At 44.6% G+C, this 6,000-nt stretch overlaps 2 long non-coding RNA genes across 2 annotated transcripts; one reads left to right on the top strand and one right to left on the bottom strand.

The window, feature by feature from the left end:
• Positions 1–531: 531 nt before the first annotated feature.
• Positions 532–1,838, bottom strand: LOC122367901. Its single transcript, XR_006254140.1, has 2 exons — positions 1,723–1,838; positions 532–920 (listed from the first exon to the last, which is right to left on the bottom strand). It is a non-coding gene; the product is annotated as an uncharacterized LOC122367901 (long non-coding RNA).
• Positions 1,839–3,799: 1,961 nt separating this feature from the next.
• On the top strand, positions 3,800–5,368 carry LOC122367899. The gene is made up of 3 exons (XR_006254139.1): positions 3,800–3,910; positions 4,304–4,474; positions 4,905–5,368. It is a non-coding gene; the product is annotated as an uncharacterized LOC122367899 (long non-coding RNA).
• Positions 5,369–6,000: the final 632 nt, after the last annotated feature.

The raw sequence follows: 6,000 nt of genomic DNA, 5'->3' as shown, positions 1-6,000 counted from the left end.
TCTGACCTTGAAAAGTGTCGGGCCGTCGGGGCGGCAGCTCACCCTGCCATTCAGTACGCACAAATCGGATTACATACATGGCTGACAGGGAGCCTAATCTATAAATACAGATCTACGTCGGAGAAAGTGAGCCAAACACCCTGTAGTTTTCCGGTAGACTCTTGCATCCTTTCTTGTAGATTGGAATGACTGTCCCGAGGCTCCAGTCCTCGGGGAGACAGCCTGAATCCAGTGACTGGAACAGTGTGGCTAGTGGGGCAGCAACAGCACCAGCAGTCTCAACCAGCACCCGGCTGCAGCCGGCTGGGGACACCATCTGGGCCAGGAGAACTGGTAATGTTCAGCTGCTTCAGCTTCTGGTGGACAATGTCAGCTGATATAACAATGTCCTCCAGCTTGGAGCCCTCATACTGCCATGTAGGCTCGGGGATGTCACTGGTGTTCTCCGTGGTGAAAACGCTACTGAAAAATTGGTGCAGTACCGCAGCATTTTCATTGTCGTCACTCTTCAAACAATATGCAAACAATATGTATCCGAAAATGGATTATTTCACTTATCAAAAATATCGATCACCACTAAGCATGATTGTGACTACAATAGTACCTATTTTGGTCGAATCGTAGTGGCCATGTATTTCAGTTTCACAGGCGGATACAGCTTGAGTCACCGTTCAGTTCCAGATTATTCAGTCCAAAGATTCAGGCACCGCTACTGTCTCAGTTCTCCGGTTCAAATTCTTCCGGTGGGAGCTTGATGTCGTCAATGACTCGCTCGATTTGCTCCCGAGACAGAGTGAAGCCGATGTTTGGTATGGGGCGGCCCCGAGCATCGAAATTGCGCGCGCTGAAGGTTCCCAGCTGAGGCTTGGCAGCGACAGCCACCAGACAAAAAAGAATGACGGCAGTCCTCATCACTGGATCTGGAAAAGACCCAAAAATGTCAACAGGTATTGGAAGAGATTCACGGATCGCTTTTAACCAGGGTAAATAGCGATCTCCGTATTTTTCTGAATGTTTTGAAACTTATAATTCAGCACTGAAAAGCAGTGCGTTACCAGGAGATTTGTTGTGTTGTGGCTAAGCTATGACGTTCCGTGAACTGGTAGGTAGGCTGCAAGCTAAGGCAAAAGTTGTGCAGCTGCTAATATGGCGTGGTAGGGCTGTTTGTGATTGCTGTCAGTGATTTGGAGAGAGAGAGAGAGAGAGAGAGAGAGAGAGAGAGAGAGAGAGAGAGAGAGAGAGAGAGAGAGAGAGAGAGAGAGAGAGAGAGAGAGAGAGAGAGAGATCCCTTAATTGGCAGGCTCTTGGTCCATAAAAGAGGCATCCACTCAGCTAGGGCACCAAAGCCCAATATAACACAATCTTGACATCCATGCAAGCTGTTGCACCATGCTTTCCTTATCGTCTCGAGGAAGTGTAGACCAAGTCACGAAAGGATAGTGACAACACAACCCTGTTGGCATAGGCGGCGGAACGGGAAGGAAAACCAAAAACCACAGAAACTTGAAATTTTCAGTGGACATCAAGAAAAGATAGAGGAGCAGCTATACGAAAAATCAGCCTTCTAGCTCTAAAAATGTTGAGTGTAGAGCAGAAAGACTACCCCTGGGGGGGATGCACCCCCCCCCCCATGTGCGGGCGAGGGTTAAGAGTAGACATAAAGTACAATTAAAGCCAAGGCCGTATAATTAAAGCTAAAAGAAAAACTCTTAGCTGTTTTACTGCAAGGTAGAGCGGAGTTCTGTAGCCTTGGGTAGAGCGGGTAGAGCAAGGGTGAAATTGACAGCACGAAAGCAAACGTCATTCGACTTTTTTACTACGGCACGTGCTTTTATGAAACACAACCCAGGATCTTCCGGTCGCTAGTAAGACTGCGCTATAGTAACCTAGTAAATTTGCAACTCTAGGTAAAAGTAATTTTTGCTTTAAGAAACAGAATTTTACTGGTCAACAGTAAAATCTTGCTTTTTACTATTACTTCTTACTAGACAAAGCTTTATGAGAAAGGCTACTGCTTGGCGAGGCCGCCGAACTGTGGCTTGTCAGCGACGGCCTCAGACACATGCGAATAACGGCGGTCTTCATCGCGTCGGTCTGTGGATGAATAAATATATCAACACACGAAAAGACGGTCACTGCTCAAAGGCTCGTCAAATGAAATGATGATCACATCGTTTCTGGGTCGTAATTAAAACTTTGATCTACATATTTATGCAAAAATGACTCGGTGTGGCTTGTCGAGCAGCGTTTTATGGCACGTTTACTGCGAAACAATATGCGCCTAAAAAGAACAGCACGATTGCAAATAAGCAGCAGTGTGGTTCATCATCCATACGAATGCTGAAAAACAGCTAAGTTAGACAATTCCACAATTTTGCGGGATTATTCATCAACAAAAAGAAATTGTAGTTTGACCAAAATTTCAGTATATATACAACAGCCGTTTATAAAAAGTCACAAATCGTCTTTGGCTCAGGAAGACTGTTGCTATTATAGAGTTATTAACAATTAAATTTATCATTACATTAAAGTTATCGTTATCATATAGTCATTGGACTGTTGCGCAGTCTCGTTATTAAGTAAAGAAAATTATTTTTCAGTGACTAACTGTACACCAAGAAAGCAATAATTTGGCACAGTCGTTGGGCAAAACTTGTAGCAAGCCTGCCGCATCAATCAACTAACCTGCGCAATGCAACTCGGAGACGTGTTGCCAGCACCGTCGGCTGAAGGCACACCGAACCGTCCACTACTGTCCCCCCAATTTATACCGGCGACCTCGGGTCACAGAGTCAACTCCGGAAACCGGCCTTGGTCCTTACCAGAAATCCGTTCTTAATTTAGCTGCAATACGTTATCATTCAAAAATTGCGCGGTGTTCTTAATGGTAAGCAACGGCTACGGGCTATTCTTAGCTCGTATGCAGTCTTTTCTAAGCATATCACGACTGTAATGATGATTTATGCATAAACAACACTGACTCGGGCATTGTTTAATCAATCTCGAAAAAGGCACGGCTATATTTGTATGATTCTTGGCATACGAGTTGTTGACGAGACTCACTTTTCTGTCAACCCACATGACATCTAATTAATTGATCGACCAATACAATTTATCACCGAAGAGAGAGAGAGAGAGAGAGAGAGAGAGAGAGAGAGAGAGGAGAGAGAGAGAGAGAGAGAGAGAGAGAGAGAGAGAGAGAGAGAGAGAGAGAGAGAGAGAGAGAGAGAGAGAGAGAGATAGAGAGAGAGAGAGAGAGAGAGATGGACGATGAAATTAAGCATGCAACGACCTATAACCACTAATCAGTTAGCCATGGAAATGTCGTTGGTAAAAATGGCCTGCCAAGACTATTATACAATTCACCCGCCCCCCCCCCCCCCCAATAGATCTAGTTCATAATACGCCCTCATTCTAAACCTGATATAAAAGCAATATTGAAAAATCAAAATTATTCCCAAAGGCTTTGTCATTAAGCTCAACGATGGTACTACTCTGTTATCTGCGGAATTATTACATAAGTGCCCTGCAGAACGACGCTGTATGCCATTACAATAAGGCACTACTGCAGCCATGGCATTATTGATGCTACTCTTCTTTTCAGCTAAGGAACAATTGTGGCACATTGTTTTCATGCCCACACCTTATTATCATATAACCATAACTGGAATTAAGAATCGCTTGCATCCGCATCTAATAATAACCTGCACTTTCGGCTGACGATAAAAGCGCAGCATGCTTTTTCAAACTGTGGACCTTGCAGCTAAGTTTGGTAGGCGATTCTCGTTCCGACATTTTTGGACGTGTTCACTGTGATACTCCATGACCTCAGGTCGACTATATAAATCGGTGACAATATGAGGAAGGCCATCAGACGTCGCTGCACCGTCGAGACGTCTCCAGCTAACAGGTAAGCTCTTCCGACGATCGCATGACTACATAGGATGCCTGACATATGGTATAGTTTGATGTCGAATTGACTTAACTAAGAGTCAGTCGAGTAATTAATATATCTCTACACAACTAATGACCCACAGTTTAAATGCCTATTATTCAGCCTATACCGGAATGTGGACGGATTATTTTCAATTTGCACTCTGAAGTGCCCATTTTCTGTTCTTTAATGCAGACTAGCCATCGGAGATTCTAATAAACACGTTTATTTTTTCCGCGCAGGAATGCAATGTGCTATTTTTATGTGTCGCTTATGCAGAACACTTCATGCAAACTGACAAGTTTGGGATGTACGGTATGTACGCATTATGTTCTCCTATCTAACAAATAGGTCCTCGCTCGTTTCCAGACTTGCATCATGAAAACTGCGATTATTTTCGCGTGTTTGTTTCTGGCCGTCGCAGCGAAACCCCAGTTACAGCTTGGCGGACAAACCCAAACCCTGGACGCCAGTGGCAATCCCATCTCGCCTCTCGCTATCCAGGAGACTTCTCCAGCCCAGCAGGACAATGGAGACGAGGTAAGTGTAATTGCATATTTGATTAAGTACTAATCAGAGTGACGTTTTTCCCACAGATTCAGATATATCACCGGGTGATGACATTTTTATTTTGCTTCAAGACGCCACCGAATTTCGCCAGTCATGCAAACAAAATAACCGCTGACAAGCTGCTATGTGTAAAACTTAATTTTTGAGGACAGGATTAGAATATGACTGTTTTCGAGTCCAATCCATTGTGCAGATCGACCAAAAAAAAGTAGCATAGAAACGGGCGAGCTGAAAATCGGATGGCGGCTTTGACGCACTTATTACTTAGAAAGTGGCTAATTTAGGAATCAACATTTTCATTAGGTGCTAACTACTAACTAACCCCAGTGCCCTTCCAGGCTATTTCCCTATTGGGATTCCTCTACTGTGACCGACTGACACCATGTTTGTGCTATTTTAGAGTCGTGTCTCCATCAGCCAGAGTTCTGAGCCGGACATGGAGAGCTACTGCCGCCGCGTGCTGAACCTAAACTGAGACAGAGAGGAGCTACGACGCCTGCTCGGTGGAGTCAAGCGTCGCCTCGGGAACAGCTACACTTTGAGCTGGTAACAATATCACCATGTGAACAGCCGCAGCCAGCTTGTAGCGTACTGCAGTATTGTTCAGACTGGCGTGCATTATATGAAAAGCGACATTTTCGGGATTAACAATGTTTCGGCTTTTGTGTTGCACCAACTATGTATGATGTGATGCACACAATACATGATGTGATGTAACCATGCACACTGCTTATCGTTGTTGTTCAAAGCAATTTTGGAATTGTATGTACTATCCTCAAATGCGTTGAGGAAAGTCCCAATACAATGTATTGTATTGTAAGTACCTATTAGCCGATTTTCGTCTTCGTAAATGATAATCTAAGCCCGCACCGTGCTGGTGGTTTGCGTTTCCATGGCGTTCTGGGGGGCTTATGCCCCCCCCCCCCACCCCATCTAACAATTGGCTCTTAGGTCACGTAGCGACACGCGGTAAGCGACATTCGAAAGAGCTTCAACAATAAAGAAAAATACTAGGGTAACCGTTTAGGTTAGGTCAAAGGTCATGTCACCATAAGCCATCAAAGGTCAAATTTTGCCTATTTTAACAACTTTTTATCCGAGTTATGCGCCAATAGGCAAAACGGCGCACAACTCGGGAACCAATACGGCTACAGCGCACAGTGGGGATTTTTCCGATCTGTTAGCACGTATTTATTCGTAGAGGGCAAACCATAGGCAGAATTGTAGCCAGATTGTGCACAGATGTTGGCTGGTGTGTCCTGGTGAGAATTTTACCTGTACATGTGCATAATCAACATAGTATAGGGGGTTCAATTGGACCCCCCGCTCAGCCGTTTGGCCCCTGATCAAGCTAGAGCTTCGCGGAAAAGTCAAGCGTGCTGGCTATGACGAAATTAGGTCGAATATATCCAATTTCAAAGTCCAAGGTCATAAGCTGACTTTCCAAGTCAGTTTAATGACCCAACTAAAGTTGGGAAATCGAGACCTCTTGAAAC

This window comes from Amphibalanus amphitrite, unplaced genomic scaffold, assembly GCF_019059575.1.
Source record: "Amphibalanus amphitrite isolate SeventyFive unplaced genomic scaffold, NRLGWU_Aamphi_draft 000903F_arrow, whole genome shotgun sequence".
NCBI classification, from domain to species: Eukaryota; Metazoa; Arthropoda; class Thecostraca; order Balanomorpha; family Balanidae; genus Amphibalanus; species Amphibalanus amphitrite.
Note: the sequence above shows the minus strand (reverse complement) of the source record. Positions and strands in the feature narration are given on the sequence as shown.